This window comes from Oncorhynchus nerka, linkage group LG20 (assembly GCF_034236695.1).
Source record: "Oncorhynchus nerka isolate Pitt River linkage group LG20, Oner_Uvic_2.0, whole genome shotgun sequence".
In the NCBI taxonomy this organism is placed as follows: Eukaryota; Metazoa; Chordata; class Actinopteri; order Salmoniformes; family Salmonidae; genus Oncorhynchus; species Oncorhynchus nerka.
The window spans coordinates 43479459-43502388 of record NC_088415.1 but is presented as its reverse complement, the minus strand read 5'-3'; the positions used below and the strand labels follow the sequence as shown (position 1 = coordinate 43502388).

The 22930-nt window shown below is 41.0% G+C and overlaps 1 protein-coding gene and 2 long non-coding RNA genes across 5 annotated transcripts in view; 2 read left to right on the top strand and 1 right to left on the bottom strand.

Annotated features, from left to right (window-relative positions):
- The window catches only part of LOC135562987 (uncharacterized), a 61273-nt gene extending 54237 nt beyond the window's left edge, over positions 1 to 7036 (bottom strand). The window contains exons 1-2 of the long non-coding RNA XR_010460180.1: positions 6350 to 7036; positions 4245 to 4309 (exon numbers count right to left, since the gene is read on the bottom strand). This is a non-coding gene — a long non-coding RNA (uncharacterized LOC135562987). The remainder of the gene's footprint in view (positions 1 to 4244; positions 4310 to 6349) is intronic.
- LOC135562986 (uncharacterized) overlaps positions 1 to 22930 on the top strand; it is a 119482-nt gene that overhangs the window by 11293 nt on the left and 85259 nt on the right. The window lies entirely within an intron of this gene.
- Positions 7619 to 22930, top strand: part of stat6 (signal transducer and activator of transcription 6, interleukin-4 induced) — a 56812-nt gene continuing 41500 nt past the window's right edge. Inside the window, exons 1-3 of one of the 3 annotated variants that reach the window (XM_065005525.1) lie at positions 7619 to 7922; positions 16611 to 16770; positions 19716 to 19861. The gene's annotated coding sequence lies outside the window, so the exon portion shown is untranslated. The remainder of the gene's footprint in view (positions 7923 to 16610; positions 16771 to 19715; positions 19862 to 22930) is intronic. The other 2 variants (XM_029622839.2, XM_029622841.2) reach the window with 2 other exon arrangements.

The following is a 22930-nucleotide window of genomic DNA, read 5'->3' as shown; positions in this document are numbered from 1 at the left end:
CCATACATTATGTACGTTGTTGATTCACTACATAAACAGCTACAATTAAAATAGTATTGCTCAACCCTCAAGCTTCTTAGTGGGCATATATTAACAAAACATACATAAACTGAACAGAACAATAAATCCCTCAGGTTCCTTTTTCACCTCTTCCCCTTTGATGCTTCCCCATATAAACCTGTCCTGTTCTGTTGCACAGATGAGAGAACGACCTTATTGGTGCCTCTGTAGTGGTCTTTCCCCTTAATGCAGGTTATTGGTCAGTGACTATGTCTCTGTACAATACAAAATAAAATATATACATTATAAAGTCTTGACCAGACTTAGTGGAACTCACAGCATTTTAGCAATAAGAAATCTTATTCAAATCTGCTCATATACACCCCTAGGAAGAATATGATCCTTTCTTTCTTTCTGACATTGGAGCACTTCTGTTTACAGTACCAACAGCGCAACTTTAGATCATTAGAAAGCATTCGCCAAAAGCCCCAATACACCTGAATGGATTTCTGCAAATATGTAAATACCACGGGAGTACTCTAACATTTGGGAACTATTCATCAACAACAAAAAGATCAACAAACAAATGTTGACCAGAGCGAGATGAGCTAAAATCTAACAAGGGAACAGTAGATAAACTCTCTCAAACCTTTTTCAGCTTGTAGTTGGTTGACAGAAATTGCACTGATAAATAATGGGGAATAGTAGTCTGTTCGCCCTTGCATGTTTGTCCCAACCCACGTTTTGACAACTCAATGGGAACTTGCCTGCCTACCCGCCCATTTGATCGATGCCAAATACATTTCATTGACAACTAAGAGGTATGCTAACTACGGATAAAAGCCGTTCAAGTTCAGCATAGCTAGCTAGCAAAATGAATCACTGAACAAAAATATAAATGCAACATGTGAAGAGTTGGTCCCATTTCATGAGCTGAAATAAAAGGTCGCAGAAATTGTCCGTACGCACAAAAAGCTTATTTCTCACATTTTTAACGTAATGTCGCAAGGATCTGTACAGAATTCCTGGAAGGTGAAAATGTGAAAATGTCCCAGTTCTTCCATGGCCTACATACTCATACCCATTGAGCATGTTTGGGATGCTTTGGATCGATGTGTACGACAACGTGTTCCAGTTACCGTTGACATCCAGCAACTTCGCACTGCCATTAAAGTGGAATGGGACAACATTCCACAGGCCACCATCAACAGCCTGATCAACTCTATTCGAAGGAGATGTGTTGCACTGCATGAGGCAAATGGTGGTCACACCAGATACTGACTGGTTTTCTGATCCATGCCCCAATATTTTTTTTAAGGTATCTGTGACCAATAGAGGCATATCTGTATTCCCAGTTATGTGGAATCCATAGATTAGGGCCTGAATAATTGATTTCAGTTGACTGAGTTCCTTATATGAACTGTAACTCAGTAACATCTTTGAAATTGTTATATTTTTCTTCAGTGTACCTAACTAAATGACACCTGAATCAAAAACGATATGAGTGGAAAAAGTTGGCCACTCACCCACTCGTCCAATGACAAAATCCTCCCAGCAGCTAGCTAACTTCATGCTCTGTGTTTTTAGCTTGCTAAAGAAATAGCTACATAAATAGATAAGCTAGCCTATTAGCCACATTATGATTGACTTGCTAGTTCGATTGTATTGACATTCCCAGCCTTATTTACATTCATCAGTTTTTGTCCAAAATATTGAGTCATTGAAACCGAAACAGTTTATCCCGAATGGCTGGAGGAAGCAAACAATGTACAAGGCCAGCTGTGATTTCCAACCTACTAGAAGATACCAATGGACTTCAGTCATTGTGCTAATGCTAGTTAGCAATTGCGCTAGTCTTAGACTTAAACTTCCTTCAAAATGCACACATCTGTCTCTAGGGAAGTAGATCAAGGGCCTCATTCCCAAAATCCAGAAGTATCCCTTTAAGCAAGGTGCGTTATGAAGGAGAATAAATAAATAAAAATACATACAGTATATATACACACACACATTGCCCAACTAGAACTAAATGAGACACTTCTTTCATTATTATTATTTTTTATAAAAATAAAAGACATTGTGTGTAATCTCTGACAGTAAAGGGGGTCTGGGTTGCTGCATGTTCAACTCCCATACGCATTCCTTTAAGGAAAGGAATAGGCTATCCCTCCTACGTCAATAAGAGAAAAACACTCTCCATACACTCTCCATGTAATTCTCCATTTAAATGTATGCAAACTGATGCAGGCCTATAACCACTGGAGTAGCCTACGCTTCCGGTGTACTGCACGCAACCACATGTGGGGAGCATTCACATTTGACCCATCGGGGGACAAAGCGGGCAGATCATTAAGAGCGGGGTGGTATAATGACTTGTAACATCAATGCAACATCAGTCTGCTCTGGGCACCGGTAGAGGCTAAGCGAGTCCGTCCATTTATTCACTTGATTTTTCTGAGTTTATCGGCTATATGTTCAGTGGGCCTAGCTACATTTCTTGTACATTCCACCTTGGGATTCAGTTAATGAATGAATGTGGATATAATTGTTCAACAGATAATAATTGATATGTGCTATAACCTTGAGAGGCTGTAGAGCCATCAGGGGTGTTCACTATTCAGGCGCTCATGCCTCCAGTTGTCTGAAACTTCCTTCAAACCGTGGCCTGCGTTGTCCAGCAGTTACAGCCACTGACCCCGGCACACATGTATGCCAGAGTCGACATGGGTTTGAATCTGGCCCACTCACTGCCCTTTGACTCACCCTCCCCCATCTTTACTATCGCTTCAATAAAAAGCTCAAAGAACTATGAAAGGAGTGGGCCTGCACTTCAAACCTCAGAAAATACAACTCTGAATAGAACCTGAAAATAGAACCAACACCTCATCTGATCTCTATAACTACCACCTCATCCCAAACTTGACCCCCACCATAGAGAGAGTGGCAGGTAGCCTAGTGGTTACAGTGTTGGACTAGTAACCAAAAGGTTGCAAGATTGAATCCCCGAGCTGACAAGATACAAATCTGTCGTTCTGCCCCTGAACAAGGCAGTTAACCCAGTGTTCCTAGGCCGTCATTGAAAATAATAATTTGATCTTAATGGACATGCCTAGTAAAATAAATAGAGAGAGCAGTCAGAGCCAGTCAGCCCACCCACCAGGTCCCCTGTGGAGAGGAGGGCCTTGGAAGGTATTATCCATGATCCCCAGCGTTTTTAGATTTTATTATCTCATTACAAGACAAGACCGGCAACCATTTTTATGTAGCTAGCCTCCCCACCAGGCCCAGTCCCAGCACTGGACCACCAAGCCTCTTCCTCCCATCCCAAACCCCAATAAATCTGCCTCCCTAACCCCAGCCACTTGGCCCTCTCCATTTCATTTATACTACCAGACCTGTCCCCACTGTTTCCCCTAAAACAGAGAGAGAAACAGAAAGAAAGAAATTGGGGAGAGGACAGAACATGAAATTAGATCGTATACAGCAGGAAAGGTGAGACTCTGAAAAGAGCCTCAAAGCTAGTGGCCGTGTTTGGTGATAAACTCTGTGGTCTCGCAATATCCCCAACCCCCTATCCTACTCCATCCCTCCTGCCTCTCCATTTCCCTGCCTGCCTGGCCCTACCCCTGCACCTCCTTTTCCCCTGCCTACTCCTACCTTGGTAGGCCTGCAGTGCAGTGCCCCATGCCCTGAGTGCGCTCACTGGAGCGCAGGCTCCCATAAGAAAGGATCCCATTCACACAGCCTGACTCCAGATGCTGGCTACAACACTCCTCCAGGCTATGGCAGGGAGAGAGAGAGCAAGGGAGCGAGTGAGCAGGAAAGAGAGGTAGGAATCTGATGGCCATCATTAACAGGCTAAATACATTTTATAGATGACGTGCTGAACTGTTGACCCCTGGTGGTGATGTTAATAGGCCCGACCATTATTGTTTTGTCTCAAACCATATTTCAAACTGTAATTTTAGTTCCCATTTCAAAGGTTTATTTGCTGTGAGGGACAAATTATGTTATGTGTTACATCCAATATAATGACTGATTTACTATTGGGCAATTTAGAAACAGGGAAGCTAAGGGAATGTAGAAAGAAAGAAAGAAAGAAAGAAAGAAAGAAAGAAAGAAAGAAAGAAAGAAAGAAAGAAAGAAAGAAAGAAAGAAAGAAAGAAAGAAAGAAAGAAAGAAAGAGAAAAAGAAAGAAAGAAAATAATTCCTTCTCACTTTCAAGCAAGATAGCCTAGCCTTACCTTACTCAAATCTCAAATCAATACTCTGGCTCTATTCTCCACCCTTCTGTGGTGCTGTTCAAAACCTGTAGAAAAAGAAAACCTTGGTTAAGACATAAGAAAACAATCAAGTACAATATTGTGTGTGTGTTGCTAGTGTTTCAGTCATGACAACCTTCAGCTGAACTGTGTCTTTCTGGTATGTGGACCATCTCAAACAGTGTTTCAATGGTGCAGTCCTTCAGCCATGCAGAAAATGAAAATAGCAACGAAGAGGACAGGGCAAAATACTACAAAACACACACACAGGAAACCTTAACTGTGGTACTTCTGTTCTGAGAGAGAAAGAGAGAGTTGAGAGAGAGAAGTCTGCTGGGGAATGGTGCGTGTGTTTGTGTCAGTAAACACAAGGAGCTGATCATGGACTACAGGAAACTGGGGGGTGAGCACGCCCTCATCCACATCGATGAGGCTGCAGTGGAGTGGGTTGAGAGCTTCAAGTTCCTTGGTGTCCAAATCACTAAGGACTTAAAATGGTCCACTCACACGCGTAGAGTCGTGAAGAAGGTGCGACATCACCTCTTCCCCCTCGGGAAGTTTAAAAGGTTTGGCATGGTCCCTGAAATCCTCAAAAAGTTCTACAGCTGCCCATTGAGATCATCTTGACTGGCTGCATCACTGCTTGGTATGGCAACAGCACCACCCTCGATTGCAAGGCGCTACAGAAGGTAGTGTGGACAGCCCAGTACATCACTGGGGCCACACACTCTGCCATCCAGGCCCGTAAAATTGGCCTTGGGTGACTCCAGCCACCCAAGCCATAGACTGCTCTCTCTGTACAGCAACTCTCTGTACAGCAAGCGGTACCAGTGCATGAAGTCTGACACCAACACGCACCTGAACAGCTTCTATCCCCAAGCCATAAGACTGCTAAATGGATAACAGACTATTTGAGTTGACCCTTGTAATTTATTGTTGTTGTTGCACGGTCTCTATGCACACTCACAGAACTCTACACACTCACACAACACACACATAACATTTACATTTACATTTAAGTCATTTAGCAGACGCTCTTATCCAGAGCGACTTACAAATTGGTGCATTCACCTTAATAACATGCACACACATTTATACTGACTCTATACACACACACACACACTCTTCATTTACCCTGCCGATACACTGTTAATCATAACATGTCCTGATGCCTAGTCACTTTACCCTTACACATATCTACCTCTATCAACTTAGTATCCCTGCACATTGTAAATATGTTATTGGAACTGACCCTGTAAATAGTATGCTTACTTTCTCATGTTCTTCTTATTTCTTACTGTGTGTTTTTATTCTACCTTGTGTTATTTTAAGTGCATAATTGATATTGATTACAGCATTGTGGTACAGACACATTAAGCTTCATCCCTGCACACGTTACTAGTACACCATGATACGCACACACACACACACACACACACACACACACACACACACACACACACACACACACACACACACACACACACGCACAGGAAGCGTTTACATACAAAAACACAGACAAGAACACAAAGAGAAACACATACAAACATACTCAGTGAAACACTATTTAACTGTTTTAGGGGTCCCCTATAACCAACCCGATCACTGATCTAAATAAATCTGCATTCCCTGTCCCAATGCTAACCCAAGCAGGAAGAAGCAAACACTTGACAGGCCCTAATCGATCTACAACCAGGCTTATATCATGGTGGTTCTACGTCCAACACATTCACTGACCATGTTGAGGACATTGCATACATCCCAACTGTTCTATCCATCAGAGAACATCCCTCCACCGCATGTCGTGCCCTGGCCTCCTCGCTGCCTCTGCTGATGGCAGTGAATGAAGAGGAATCAAATTTAGGCGGTCTAACAACTCCCTCTTGTGGCATCTCTATGTTCTCACATCTAAAGTCAAACGCATTGCATCCGCAAAAAAAAAAAATTGAAATGGAAAGTTACAGCAAAGATACTGCTACTGACTTCCCCTTTCATCTGTGGTTACAGTACCATACCCTAAATGTTTAGATAACACGCTCATGGTTAGGCCGTTGAACGATATTTAAGTGAAGTTAATTAGGACTTACCTTCAGGCTATGATGTATTATCATGTTCAATCGAATTTGCTCTAGTGCCCACCAGCGTTCATGTGGGCATGGTGGCCTGTCAGAGCTGGAGGTTGAGGCGCACACAACTAGAAGGCAGCAGACATCTATCAATGATTACATGACATGTAGGCGGTGGCTAAAGTAGCCTAATTGGCAAATGGCCTTGTCCTAATATGATTGTAGCCATACACTTAATGACGGATATGGAAATGTACCCATTTTACCTTGTCTGCTCGTGGGATTCGAACTTGGGACCTTTCGGTTACTGACCCAACGTTCAAGTGTGCCAAGAAAGGTGAAATGACGCGTAAGGATACAAGTGTCTGGTCATTATTACACATGAACTAAAGTAAATATGTACATGTCTGTGGTTTGTATATGTCAGTACTTTTTAAACCAATATGCTATGACTATGTCCCCCAAACATGATGCACCAATTATGTCTCGTCTATTCACCTCATGAACGTATGCCAACAGTACTGCGTGGGCGTGCATGCCGGAGTCCTGAGAACCCTACGACAAACACCTGTTTACTGGAAGTTACCGTAAATTACTGTGTGTAAGTGTGCGGCAATACTTACGTCCGCCTACGGTTACCATTCAATGGACCTTTACTATGTCTGTTACTATAATATCATGCCCATTGGCTAGCACTGTATGCTTGGTTAGTTTCGTTTTCAGAGTGCCAGCAGCTTAAAGTCGTTTACGCAAGTCATTTTACACGGATATGCAACAGCAAAGTAAACTCAACAACGTCCTATGGACGGTATCCATATGACAGGGATCGAAACCAGAACTATGATATGCATAAGCCTATCGAATGTTTTTAATGTTTCCTCAATAGCAGATAGGCCAGTATGTAAATTCTATAATCGTTTCAAATGGTCTCTATTTTACAGATAAGCCACTGACTATACCATTTTTGTAGGACCCTTAATTTGAATATATGTAGAAGTGGATTGGTGTTATTGAAATATTATAGGCCATATATCCGTATAATAATACATAAGAACTCCATATATCTTTTATAAGAAGGGGATGGTTTCTTGCACAATTTAGAGCAAACCGAAACATAAACAACTCACTCATTTGTGGTAAATTTGTTTTAGAAAACATGTGTGAATACAAACCAAATGTTATTGATACCATGAAAATGTTGTTACATAAGCAGTCTACCCTGCTATGTATTTTTTGTATTCCCCCTCCCCCTTATAAACGTGATCCACGATCACTTCCGTAGACTACATTATTAAATGCGTTTATTGCGTTATGCCTAACAGGGAAGTCCTCTCCTCCTCGTTCTTTCGTTCACCCCATTGCCCCAAAACATTATTCGGCCGCGACATTTTTATTTTCATTTGCTAAACTTTTAAGAAATAGCCTAATATTCAACAGGCTATGCTGTTGTAGATGGATTGACGTTACAACTGTACGATATACATATTCAGCTGTCTCCACATGAGTGAGGGAAGACGGAGAGAAGAAACGGAACGGAATTCTATCTAAACTCTTTTGAAATGTTTATAGCTGACTTTTATTGAGTTTGTGAACGGTAAGTTATTGATATCCTAAATATGTCTCATATTGGTGTTAAATTATGCATTAACTACACAGAAGATCGATTTTTATCAAACATTCAAGTTTTAATCGTTTTGGCAGCCTGATGTTGGTGCGTTCACCGCGCAATCGAAAGTGCTTCCTTCAGTTGAAGTTCGTCAACAATGTATAAGATAACATATTTTTAGAATAAAACAACTACCAACCCTGTCATATAATTATAATTTATATCAACATGCATAAGCAGACCCATGATTATTCAGGCAACCATAATACACTCAGAGATGCGTAAAGGTTAGTTGTCAAGGTCGGCCTTCCTCACTCTGTTTATGTCTTGAGTTGTCTCTATGTTCTGCTATTCTAGGCCGAAATGAAGTTCTCAAACTAGTGATTTTCAGTAGTCTAACTTATTTAAAATCATCATGGTTATGATCACTGTGGCTTATTAACCCATTATTATATGGTTGTTAACCCTAAGTAGTTTAACTGTAAGAAGTACAGAGTAAGAATAAGTAAGTACCAAAGGCTAGCTACACTGTACTTACTGGAATAATTCAACATTAGCCTAGGCCACTGTAATGTAAAGTGTCACCAGTGGTTGCTGTTGTTGTTGTCTGAGTTGCATGTGTATCAGGCCTACAATCATTATTAATTGTGTGGTTTTCGAAACCCCCCATTTTATTGAATGAATTTAGGCATGTAAAAATAATTTCTCTTACCATCCAGTGTTGTTTGGTCTCGAGACCATACATTGAAAGTCTCTGTCTTGTATCAGTGTCGGATACATTTTTACTTGGTCTTGACTCAGTCTTGGACAGTGAGGATTCGTAATTTCTTCCCGAGACCAGCGGAGTAAAAAACGAATAATTACACTGTATATACAAAAGTACAGTTGAAGTCGGAAGTTTAGAGTTGGAGTCATTAAAACTTGTTATTCACCCACAAATTTCTTGTTAACAAACTATAGTTTTGGCAAGTCGGTTAGGACATCGACTTTGTGCATGACACAAGTCATTTTTCGAACAATTGTTTTACAGACAGATTATTTCACTTATAATTCATCGTATCACAATTCCAGTTGGTCAGAAGTTTACATATACTAAGTTGACTGCCTTGAAACAACTTGGAAAATCGCAGAAAATGATGTCATGGCTTTAGAAGTTTCTGAAAGGCATCATTTGAGTCAATTGGAGGTGTATCTGTGGATGTATTTCAAGGCCTACCTTCAATCTCAGTGCCTCTTTGCTTGACATCATGAGAAATCAAAAGAAATCAGCCAAGAGCTCAGAAGAAAATGGTAGACCTCCACAAGTCTGGTTCATCCTTGGGAGCAATTTCCAAACGCCTGAAAGCTCCACGTTCATCTGTACAAACAATAGTATGAATGTATACACCATGGGACCATGCAGCCTTCATACCGCTCAGGAAGGAGACGCATTCTGTCTCCTAGAGATGAACGTACTTTGGTGCGAAAAGTGCAAATCAATCCCAGAACAACAGCAAAGGACCTTGTGAAGATACTGGAGGAAACAGGTACAAAAGTATCTATATCCACAGTAAAACGAGTCCTATATCGACATAACTTGAAAGGTTGCTCAGCAAGTAAGAAGCCACTGCTCGAGAACTGCCCCCAAAAAGTCAGACTTTTTGAAGAAATGTCCTCTGGTCTGATGAAACGATAATTGAACTGTTATGTTTGGAGGAAAAAGGGGGAGGCTTGCAAACCGAAGAACACCATCCCAACCGTGAAGCACGGGGGTGGCAGCATCATGTTGTGGAGGTGCTTTGCTGCAGGAGGGGCTGGTGCACTTCACAAAATAGATGGCATCATGAGAAAATAAAATTAAGTGGATATATTGAAGCAACATCTCAAGACATCAGTCAGGAAGTTAAAGCTTGGTCGCAAATGGGTCTTCCAAATGGACAGTGACCCCAAGCATACTTCCAAAGTTGTGGCAAAATGGCTTAAGGACAAGAAAGTCAAGGTATTGGAATGGCCATCACAAAACCATGACCTCAATCCTATAAAAGATTTGTGGGCAAAACGGAAAAAGTGTGTGCGAGCAAGGAGGCCTACAAACCTGACTCAGTTACACCAGCTCTGTCAGGAGGAATGGGCCAAAATTCACCCAAATTACTGTGGGAAGCTTGTGGCAGGCTACCCGAAACGTTTGACCCAAGTTAAACAATTTAAAGGCAATGCTACCAAATACTAATTGAGCGTATGTAAAGTTCTGACCCACTGGGAATGTGATGAAATAAATAAAAGCTGAAATAAATCATTCTCTCTACTATTATTCTGACATTTCACATTTTTAAAATAAAGTGGTGATCCTAACTGACCTAAGACAGATGAAATGTCAGGAATTGTGAAAAACTGAGTTTAAATGTATGTAAACCTCCGACTTCAACTGTATGTGGACATCCCTTCAAAATTGTGGATTTGGCTATTTCAGCCACACCCACTGCTGACATGCGTCTAAAATCGAGCACACAGCCATGCAGTCTCCATGAAAAAACATTGTCAGTAGAATGTTCTTACTGAAGAGCTCAGTGACTTTCAACGTGGCACCGTCATAGGATGCTACCTTGACAGCAAGTCAGTTCATCAAATATCTGCGCTGCTAGTGTGAAGCGGAAACGTCTAGGAGAAACAACGGCTCAGCCGCGAAGTGGTAGGCCACAGAAGCTCACAGAACGGGACCGCCAAATGCTGAAGCACGTAGCGCGTAAAAATAATCTGTTCTCAGTTGCAACACTCACTACCGGGTTCCAAACTGCCTCTGGTAGCAACGTCAGCACAAGAACTGTTCGTTTGGGAGCTTCATGAAGTGGTTTTCCATGGCCGAGCAGCCGCACTCAAGCCTAAGATCCCCATGCGCAATGCCAAGCGTCGACTAAAGGGGTGTAAAGCTCGCCGCCATTGGACACTGGAGCAGTGGAAACGTGTTCTCTGGAGTGATGAATCACGCTTCACCATCTGGCAGTTGGATGGACGAATCTGAGTTTGACGGATGCCAGGAGAACGCTACCTGCCCCAATGCATAGTGCCAACTGTAAAGTTTGGTGAAGGAGGAATAATGGTCTGGCACGGTTTTTCATGGTTCAGGTAGGGCCCTTAGTTTCAGTGAAGAGAAATCTTAACACTACAGCATACAATGACATTCTAGATGATTCTGTGTGTCCAACTTTGAGGCAACAGTTTGAGGAAGGCCCTTTCCTGTTTCAGCATGATAATGGCCCCAGTGCACAAGGCGAAGTCCACACAGAAAGGGTTTGTCGAGATCGGCTTGGAAGAACATGACTTGCCTGCACAGAGCCCTGTCCTCAACCCCATTGAACATGTTTGGGATGAATTGGAATGCCGACCTTGAGCCAGGCCTAATCGCCCAACATCAGTGCCCAACCTCACTAATGCTCTTGTGGCTGAATGGAAGAAAGTCCCCGTAGCAATGCTCCAACATCTAGTGGATAGCCTTACCAGAAGCGTGAAGGCTGCTATAGCGGCAAAGAGTGTACCAACTCCATATTAATGCCCATGATTTGGAATGAGATGTTCGATGAGCACCATACTTTTGGTGATGTAGTGTATCGGCTTCATTCATTCATTCATTCATTCATTCATTCGCCAGGCAAAATATGTACACCCTTTTCTTGAAGCAATATTATCTTATCACCTATTGAAACCTTGGATTCCTACTTTAATAGTAACATTTTTAATCATTTTTAATCATCTTTAATTTTTTTTAAATCCTCAAACTTTGTCAGAATTTCTTTGACTCGCTGGTAGGGAAGAGTGGAGGAAATTGTTTGACATTTGCAATCTCACTATTAGTAAGGGTTGACAGAAGGTAATATTAACAGGCTTTATTTGATTCCCTATTATAGACATGTTTGCACAGTAGCAAACCTATAGGACATAGGCCTTCAGTGTCTGACAGGCTCTTGATGCTGAAAGGACAGCAACCGTAATACCAGCGCACTCATGTAGGAGAGGGCACTTTTTGTAAATCACAAAAGGCCAGTGGTGTAGTAGAGGCTATACGCAGGTATAAGCCGTATACCCACTTTGTTTTTCAGTGGGCACTGCCTATACTCACTTCTTAATCCCTTCTGTTACGTATATCAAAGTAGTTTAGTGGAGGTATACGACTTATTAATTATGTAGTACAATAGAGAAATCATGCACGAAGTAACCTACCCAATTGCAAAGCATGTGAAATATATTCACATCCGTGCAGCACATAGCCTAGTTTCAGCAGAATATAATCTGCAGGCAGCAAGAGCATGCAGCATTCAACTGGTTGTCACATGGAGCAGCTCACAGAATAATGACATCAGTAGCTGGTAGGTAGGAAAGAATTAAAGGGCAACTACACACTCCAAAAATATATTTTTCAATTTTTCCAAGACCTCAAAAATGGTCTCATGATGTGGTTTAAGCGTTGTTGTGGACTTAGAACATCACATTTCTGTCATTCTTTGTATTTTATTTTAAAAAGTGTGATTTCGACAGTGAAAATCTGAAAAATCTAGAGGAAAATCTAGGATTTTTCACACTCCAGGCACCACTACACTACTGCATAGGGCCAATGGAAAGACAGCAGTCATATCAGTCTGAGATAATAAGCCAGTAGGTCCCAATCATAAGAATACAAAAACACAACCATTTGGGAAATTCTTAGCCTATCTAAATTTACAACTATTACTTCCCATTGCAAAAAACATTTCACGTTTTGCACCAAAGGTGATGTAAAGTTTAAATGCAACAATGTTTCACACACAAGTTATTTTCAAAGCGATGGCTAACAACAGCATTGTTGCAATAATTAACACAGTTCCACTCACCACATGATGATAATTTGAAACTTCTTGTTGAAAGTTATTCTTGAAAAGGGAGAAGCTAACAAATTAGCAACAACGTCCTCTTCCATAACACCTGGTGCAGCTGCTGCAAACTAGCCTACAACAAAAGCTAGCTAGCTAGACCGTGGGAAAACTACTGCTAGCTATTGCACAGTGACCCGTTGGCCTTCGAAAAGGCAGAAGTTTCCATGTTTTCGTAAAAACGGTCTCACCCATTACAAGTCAATGTAATTGGTTGATTCCACTGTCACTCCAAAATGTGGGACTAATACAGTTGAATGGCAGATGCCTCCAATCAAGCTTCTGATGGCCTAGCCAATGACAGACTTAGCTAGCTGAGACCACCAAAGAAAAATCCTGATTGGATCTTTTTGCTAACCCTTTCCTTTCTAACAAAAACTGAAAAGATTGAATCAGAACATAATTGAAAATAATAATATAATTATTATTATTTGATAAATCCTTAGCCTTTCTCTGAAAGCATAGATGGCCCTCATTGTTCCCCACTGTCTTTGGGTTAGTACAAATGTGTAGAGTGGCTCTATTTGCACTCGGCATGCATTTTCTTCGCCATTTTGAATGTGTAAAGAATAAATGTCCATACAGTCTGTTCTTCTGAAATATGAACACAGAAATATTGGACATTTTGAACTTTTATTATGTTTGATGATTTGACAAAATTACAGTCATGGTCTTGCATTGGACTCACATTTTTCTGGTCTCTGTCTTGACTCTGTCTCGAACCTCTCGCCCCCCTCCCGGTATTGGTCTTGAGTCGGTCTCACCCCCCTCCGGTCTTGGTCTTGACTCGTACTCGATTCGCCCCGGTCTTGATCTTGAATCATTCTCACTTTAAGTGGTCTCGAACACAACACTGCTATCCTAATTGAAGTCAACTAACAGACAAATAATACTTCCACTGCTACTTACAGCTATTTCACTTCACATCTACTTGTAGTTAAATAATTATACATTTATTCCTAATTTCCTCTTTCCACAAGTGCTGGATTGTCACCCACAGTGGCCAATCCACCATTCATTCTGGGTTTGATACCATTCTGGTATGAACGCATGACTGTAAATTGCTTTGGAGAAAAGCATCTGCTGAATGGCTTATATTAATACATTAATAAGAACCTATGCATATCCCAATGTTGGGATAGTTACCACTCGGATACAGTACATAAATAACAATGTCAATAATTTTATAATAAAATATTAAAAAGTGCAAGCTTAACATTTGTGGTAGACAAACTTAACATGATGAACAGGAAGGACATTTTTAGACTGAAGGAACCATTTGTTAGAATGTAGGTTTACACCTACTACCTATATGGGTTGCTGTCTGGAATGAGGGGGGTTGTCACATATTAGCCATTTTCAGTTTGACAAAGTGATATGTTTTGGACCAAAGTTTCCAATATGAGACCAATTTGAGTGATAGTACCCCAACTGGTATGTACAGTATCTTTGTAAACCTTGTGTGTTGCATGCATACTTCAATGCCATACCTGACTTATACACCATTGACACTTGGGCTACCTCAGGGATACACCAAAAATGGTTGATAAGGAGAAACAACCTTGTTGTATCATCGTTAGGCCTAGGTCCAGATTTAGAAGTTTCTGGGAACTTAAATTTGCCTTTGGGTCATCGTCCTATCACAGATCCTTTGCTTAGAAATCCAAGAACTCGAGCACAATGCACAGATACTCATTGAGCAATAATGCTTGGTGCAGGTTCAGACATAGCTAACCATGTTTTATCCTGCAGTGGGAGGTCACATGACAGTGTTTTAAAATCACTTTGGCACATTTATCAGGTTCTGGATTTGCCGTTGGTAAAAACACAGAGATTTCTGCACATGCATGATTCACTAGCCTAATTCCAGTGTTGGGGATTGGGGAGTAGTGAACTACATGCAGTTCAACTAGTAATTTATATAACTTTTAATTTTGCAGTAGCTTGGTGGTAGTTCCAACTATAAACACTACTGTTTAAAAGTTTGGGGTCACTTAGAAATGTCCTTGTTTTTGAAAGACAAGCACATTTATTGTCCATTAAAATAACATCAAATTGATCAGAAATACAGTGTAGACATTGTTAATGTTGTAAATTACTATTGTAGCTGGAAACGGCAGATTTTTTATGGAACATCTGCATAGGCGTACAGAGGCCCATTATCAGCAACCATCACTCCAGTGTTCCAATTGCACTTTGAGTTAGCTAATCTTATTTTAAAAGGCTAATTGATCACAACTGAAAACTGTTGAGCTGATTAAAGAAGCAATAAAACTGTCCTTCTTTAGAATAGTTGAGTATCTGGAGCATCAGCATTTCTAGGTTCGATTACAGACTCAAAATGGCCAGAAACAAGTAATTTATTTTGAAACTCGTCAGTCTATTTTTGTTCTGAGAAATGCAGGCTATTCCATGTGAGAAATTGCCAAGAAACTGAAGATCTCGTACAACGCTGTGTACTACTCCCTTCACAGAACAGAGCAAACTGTCTCTAACCAGAATATAATGAGGATTGGGAGGCCCTGATGCACAACTGAGCAAGTGGACAAGTACATTAGAGTGACTAGTTTGAGAAACAGCAAGTCCTCAACTGGCAGCTTCATTAAATAGAACCCGCAAACACCAGTTTCAACGTCATCAGTGAAGAGGCGCCTCCAGGATGCTGGCCTTCTTTTGCCCATCTTAATCTTTTTATTGGCCAGTCTGAGATATGGCTTTTTCTTTGCAACTATGCGTAAGTGACCCTAAACTTTTGAACGGTAGTGTACATTCAAGTCTTGGTAGTGTTTTATGTAGTTAATTACTTTTTTTGCCATGTAGTGGTGTAGCTAACTAGTGGACTTACACACTACTTTTTTTCAAAAATAAAATGACATATGGGTAAAGTAGGCAAGAATGTCCTTCTTTTCTGGCATCAGACCTGCCTAATTCTGACAAGAAACACTTTTTGTGTGCCGAATCTCACTTTTTATTTCTTTAATAGGTTAAATCACACATTCTGTTACCATTTGACTACAGAGTGATCTGTTCTTGCAATTTGTAGCCTATGACATTTCAGATTTAGATATTATATTTTTTCACGAGGTTGTTTGGAAGTATCGAACTGTAACTTTAGTTAAGTAAACTATATTTTTCTTAAAGGTTGAAAAGTAATTTAATGTTATTTTTCTGGAGGGGAGCTCTTTAGGCAAGCTATATGTAGCCTACACAGCATATCAAACAAGCAAGACACAGACAGTCAGTCAATAGCGATTTACTGTTATTTTTTCATCATCATTGCGAACATTGGCTAAACAGGAGGCAGACTGCTGGCTACACAGTGCATTCAGAAAGCATTCAGACCCATTGACATTTACATAAGTATTCAGATTTAGGTATAGGTGACATGGGGGGTTGCCCAGGGAGCCATACAAGCTAGAACCGCCACTGATTACAGCCTTGAGTTTTTTGGGGGTATAACGCTTACAAGCTTAGCACTGCTGTATTTGGGGAGTCTCTCCCAGTCTTCGCTGCATATCCTCTAAAGCTCTGTCAGGTTGGATGGGGACCGTTGCTGCACAGGTCTCACCAGGGATGTTTGATCGAGTTCAAGTCCGAGCTCTGGCTGGGCCACTCAAGGACATTCAGAGACTTGTCCCGAAGCCACTCCTGTGTTGTGTGCTGTGTGCTTAAGATCAATGTCCTGTTGGAAGGTGAACCTTTGCCCCAGTCTAAAGTCCTGAGAGCTCTGTAGCAGGTTTTCATCAAGGATCTCTTTGTACTTTGCTCCGTTCGTCTTTCCCTCGATCTTGACTAGTCTCCCAGTCTCCCTGCCACTGAAAAACATCCCCACAGCATGATGCTGCCACCACCATGCTTCACCGTAGGGATGGTGCCAGGTTTCCGCCAGACATGACTGTCATGGTTCCACCTGTCACCAGTGGGCAGAGACCGTCCTAGAGACATTACACACTCAGGTGTGTCCAATTTACTCATTATGGTTTCTCTGTTAAAAGAGGTATGTTTTCTGTTGTCCTTTGCAGAAGCTTGAAATGTTTACCATGTGTGTTTGTTTCCTGAGTGAGGTTTTGAAGACTTAGTGGGATTTTTCTCAAGTGTACTGTGATCCTGTGGCTACTGTTTCTCAGTAAAGTAATATGTTTATCCTTAACCACTGATTCCTCGTCTGGTCTCTTCTCTGCACCTGGGTCCGACCTTACCACGTCACAGTGACGCTTGGCATTCAGGCCAAAGAGTTCAATCTTGGTTTCATCAGACCAGAGAAGCTTGAGTCCTGTAGGTGCCTTTTGGCAAACTCCAAGCGGGCTGTCATGCCTTTTATTGAGGAGTGGCTTCTGTCTGGCCACTCTACCATAAATGCCTGATTGCTCAGTTTGGCCGGGCGATTGCTCAGTTTAGCCGGGCGGCCAGCTCTAGGAAGAGTCTTGGTGGTTCCAAACTTCATCCATTTAAGAATGATGGAGGCTGCTGTGTTCTTGGGGACTTTCAATGCTGAAAAAATGCTTTGGTACACTTCCCCAGATCTGTTCCTCGACACAATCCTGTCTCGGAGCTCTACGGACAGTTCCTTTGACTTCATGGCTTGGTTTTTGCTCTGACCTGCACTGTCAACTGTGGGACCTTATATAGACAGGTGTGAGCCTTTCCAAATCATGTCCAATCAATTGAATTTATCACAGGTGTACTGCAATCAAGTTGTGAAACATCTCAAGGATGATCAATGGAAACAGGATGCACCTGAGTTCAATTTAGATTCTAATAGTAAAAGGTCTGAATACTTATGTAAATAGGGTATTTCTGTTTTAAATTTTTAATACATTTCTAAAAAACTGTTTTTGCTTTCTCATTATGGGGTATTGTGTGTAGATTGATAAAATAATTTAATCCGTTTCAGAACAAGGCTGTAATGTAAAAATGTTTTGAAAAAGTCAAGTGGGCTGAATACTTTACATTTGCACTTTTTGGAACCTTCGTTCAAATCGCAGCTGTTCTGAAATTTGAGGCAGAGAGATAGGCTACATCATCCTACCGACCAAATTGGTTGAGGGTTCAGAAGAGGGTGAGTAAAGAGAGAAACGTGAGAAACGTGTGTGTTTATAACACATGCACAGAATGTGATTTGGATCCTTTGATTTGAGAAAGACATTTCCAAAGGGGTGGGATAGGGGCCTGCATTTTAAATGGTGAAAACTCTAAACTGATAACACTTATGTACACTACAGTTCAAAAGTTTGGGGTCACTTAGAAATGTCCTTGTTTTTGAAAGAGAACATACATTTTTGGTCTGTTAAAATAACATCAAATTGATCAGAAATACAGTGTAGACATTGTTAATGTTGTAAATGACTATTGTAGCTGGAAACAGCAGTTTTTTTAATGGAATATCTACATAGGCTTACGGAGGCCCATTAACAGCAACCATCACTCCTGTGTTCCAATGGCATGTTGTGTTAGCTAATCCAAGTTTATCATTTTAAAAGGCTAATTGATAATTAGAAAGCACTTTTTTAATTATGATAGCACAGCTGAAAACTGTTGTGCTGATTAAAGGGCAATAAAACGGGCCTTATTTAGACCAGTTGAGTATCTGGAGCATCAGCATTTGTGTGTTCGATTTACAGGCTCAAAATGGCCAGAAACGAAGACCTTTCTTTTGAAACGCGTCCGTCTGTTCTCGTTCTGAGAAATGAAGGCTATTCCATGCAAGAGATTGCCAAGAAACTGAAGATCTCGCACAGCGCTGTGTACTACTCCCTTCACAGAACAGTGCAAACATTGCTCTAACCAGAATAGAAAGAGGATTGGGAGGCCCTGGTGCACAACTGAGCAAGAGGAGAGGTACATTAAGCGTGTCTAGTTTGAGAAACAGACGCTTCACAAGTCCTCAACTGGCAGCTTCATTAAATAGTACCCACAAAACACCAGTCTCAACATTAACAGTGAAGAGGCGACTCTGGGATGCTGGCCTTCTAGGCAGAGTTCCTCTGTTCGGTGTCTGTGTTATTTTGCCCATCTTAATCTTTTCTTTTTATTGGCCAGTCTGTGATATGGCTTTTTCTTTGCAACTCTGCATAGAAGGCCAGCATTCCAGAGTTTATGTTATTTTAATGGACAAAAAATGAGCTTTTCTTTCAAAAACAAGGACATTTCTAAGTGACCTCAAACTTTTAAATGGTAGTGTATATAGTTTGTATTTGTTTGTTGTCTTCAGTCAATTGCAAATGTGCTTAGTGTTTTGAAACATGAGCCATTTCGATGATTTGTTTAGATTTTTGTGCTTAGAGGTGTAGCACATACTTGTGAAAATGACACCAAAGTGATAAAGAAAACCTGTATTAAAGCTCTATCTCCCATCATAACACAACAGCAATCCAGCAGTGTATGTGTGTGTGTATGTGTGTGCGTGTGTATGTGCTCATGCATGCATTGTGTGTGTGTGCACTTGCTCACGTGCGCGGTGGCGTGTGTGTGTGTGTGTGTGTGTGTGTGTGTGTGTGTCTATTTAAACTGTTTGTGGTTTGAGAAGTTAATTAGGATATCTGAATAATTATGTAATCCCAGAAAGTTCTTGCTAAACTCAACATTTCCTCATCTCAATCCTTACATCAATTTCAACCTGTATCAAGTTCCGGTCAAATTGACATGAAATTATTTAATAGTTTGTAATTCACATATCTTATCAGGCTTTTATTGTTTGCCTGTTAACTGAGAAGTAACTGTTTATTCCATAGGATACCAATGGTGTATAGGTAATCTAATGTATGATAGGTGATACCAGTGACATGATGTACTATGATTGCATACTATGGTTGCCTTACAGTGTCCACAATGTGCTTTTTAAATCTGTATTGTGTACTGTAATATTTTGGAGTGACACCTACATAACATGTTCTAACTCTAGGAGTGAAGAGCAGGAGGTTCCCACTAACACTGGACAGGATGAGAGTGTCCTCATAGAGCTGCCTTTGTGCTGCTGCCTTTTCCTAAAGTCTTCAGAAGAGTCCTTGTCTTAACACTGGTCAGTGAGTCAGAAAGCGCAGTAAAAAGGTATGTTTGGATTAGTCTGATGTTTTTTAATCATTTATGTATGGTGATGACGTAGACAAATGTCCATCCTATTCTATTATATGGCCACGAAGAGATCTAGCTCTCTGTTTATCAGATCCACGTGCTCAAATGCTTTGAGTAGCATACGTTCTTATGCCAAATGTTTTGGTTAAGCTATACTAAACAAACCAGCATTCATCTAGTTACAGAGGCTGCTGCCTTAGAGGCCCAATATACAGTTGAAGTCGGAAGTTTACATAAACTTAGATTGGAATCATTAAAACTTGTTTTTCAACCACTCCACAAATTTCTTGTGAACAAACTATAGTTTTGGCAAGTCGGTTAGGACATCTACTTTGTGCATCACACAAGTAATTGTTACAATAATTGTTTACAGACAGATTATTTCACTTATTACACAGGATCACAATTCCACAGGGTCAGAAGTTTACATACACTAAGTTGACTGTGCTTTTACACAGCTTGGAAAATTCCAGAAAATGATGTAATGTCTTTAGCAGCTTCTGATAGGCTAATTGACATAATTTGAGTAAATTGGAGGTGTACCTGTGGGTGTATTTCAAGGCCTACCTTCAAACTCAGTGCCTCTTGCTTGACATCAGGGGAAAATCAAAAGAAATCAGCCAAGACCTCAGAAAAAATTGTAGACCTCCACAAGTCAGGTTCATCCTTGGGAACAATTTCCAAATGCCTGAAGGTACCACGTTCATCTGTACAAACAATAGTTTGCAAGTGTAAACACCATGGGACCACGCAGCCGTCATACTTCTCAGGAAGGATGAGGTCTCCTAGAGATGAACGTACTTTGGTGCAAATCAAAGTGCAAATCAATCCCAGAACAACAGCAAAGGACCTTGTGAAGATGCTGGAGGAAACAGGTACAAAGTATCTATATCCACAGTAAACGAGTCCTATATTGACATAACCTGAAAGGACGCTCAGCAAAGAAGAAGCCACTGCTCCAAAACCGCCATAAAAAAGCTAGACTATGGTTTGCAACTGCACAAAGATCGTACTTTTTGGAGAAATGTCCTCTGGTCTGATGAAACAAAAATAAAACTGTTTGGCCATAATGACCATTGTTATGTTTGGAGGAAAAAGGGGGAGGTTTGCAAGCCGAGGAACACCATCCCAACCGTGAAGCACGGGGGTGTCAGCATCATGTTGTGGGGGTGCTTTTCTGCAGGAGGGGCTGGTACACTTCACAAAATAGATGGCATCATGAGGAAATAAAATTATGTGGATCAGACCGGAAGTTAAGCTTGGTCGCAAATGGGTCTTCCAAATGGACAATGACCCCAAGCATACTTCCAAAGTTGTGGCAAAATGGCTTAAGAACAACAAAGTCAAGGTATTGGATTGGCCATCACAAAGCCCTGACCTCAATGCTATAGAAAATCTCTGGGCAGAACTGAAAAAGCGTGTGTGAGCAAGGAGGCCTTCAAACCTGACCCAGTTTCACCAGCTCTGTCAGGCGGAATGGGCCAAAATTCACCCAACTTATTGTGGGAAGCTTGTGGAAGGCTACCAGAAAAGTTTGTCCCAAGTTAAACAATTTAAAGGCAATGTTACCAAATACTAATTGAGTGTATGTAAACTTCTGACCCACTGGGAATGTGATGAAAGAAATAAAAGCTGAAATAAATCACTCTCTCTACTATTATTCTGACATTTCACATTCTTAAAATAAAGTGGTGATCCTAACTGACCTAAGACAGGAACTTTTTACTAGGATTAAATGTCAGGAATTGTGAAAACTGTAAATGTATTTGGCTAAGGTCTATGTAAACTTCCGACTTCAGCTGTACAACAAGGCAAAATTGGCTGAAAAGACGCCATTACAGCAGGTTTCTGTTTATAACAACACCCTGGATGGTTCCGACCTTGAATATGTGGACATCTATAAGTACCTAGGGGTCTGGCTAGACTAGGTGTCTGGCTAGACTTTACTAGACTGTAAACTCTCCTTCCAGACTCATATCAAACATCTCCAATCCAAAATCAAATCTGATAAAACTGACTATCCTACCAATCCTCGACTTCGGCGATGTCATCTACAAAATTGCTTCCAACACTCTACTCAGCAAACTGGATGCAGTTTATCACAGTGCCATCCGTTTTGTCACTAAAGCACCTTATACCACCCACCACTGCGACCTGTATGCTCTAGTCGGCTGGCCCTCGCTACATATTCGTCGCCAGACCCACTGGCTCCAGGTCATCTACAAGTCCATGCTAGGTAAAGCTCCGCCTTATCTCAGTTCACTGGTCACGATGGCAACACCCACCCGTAGCACGCGCTCCAGCAGGTGTATCTCACTGATCATCCCTAAAGCCAACACCTCATTTGGCCGCCTTTCGTTCCAGTTCTCTGTTGCCTGTGACTGGAACGAATTGCAAAAATCGCTGAAGTTGGAGACTTTTATCTCCCTCACCAACTTCAAACATCTGTTATCTGAGCAGCTAACCGATCGCTGCAGCTGTACATAGTCGGTAAATAGCCCACCCATTTTTACCTACCTCATCCCCATACTGTTTTTATTTATTTACTTTTCTGCTCTTTTGCACACCAATATCTCTACCTGTACATGACCATCTGATCATTTATCACTCCAGTGTTAATCTGCAAAATTGTAATTATTCGCCTACCTCCTCATGCCTTTTGCACACAATGTATATAGACTCTTTTTTTCCTACTGTGTTATTGACTTGTTAATTGTTTACTCCATGTGTAACTCTGTCTGTTCACACTGCTATGCTTTATCTTGGCCAGGTCGCAGTTGCAAATGAGAACTTGTTCTCAACTAGCCTACCTGGTTAAATAAAGGTGAAATAAAAAAATATAAATAAATAAATAAAAATAAATTTAAAACAGTTTTGCCCACTGGGTAGTTGGTACTAATCAATATCTCTCAAACCTTTGACCTCCTCTAGAGAAGGGATTGACAACTTTGATGGGGGTGGGGCCCACAAAAAAATCATAACTCTGCAGTGGCTCGTGGGTCTGAGAAGCCGTTTTAAAGTTAATTTCTTGCAATTCTGCACATT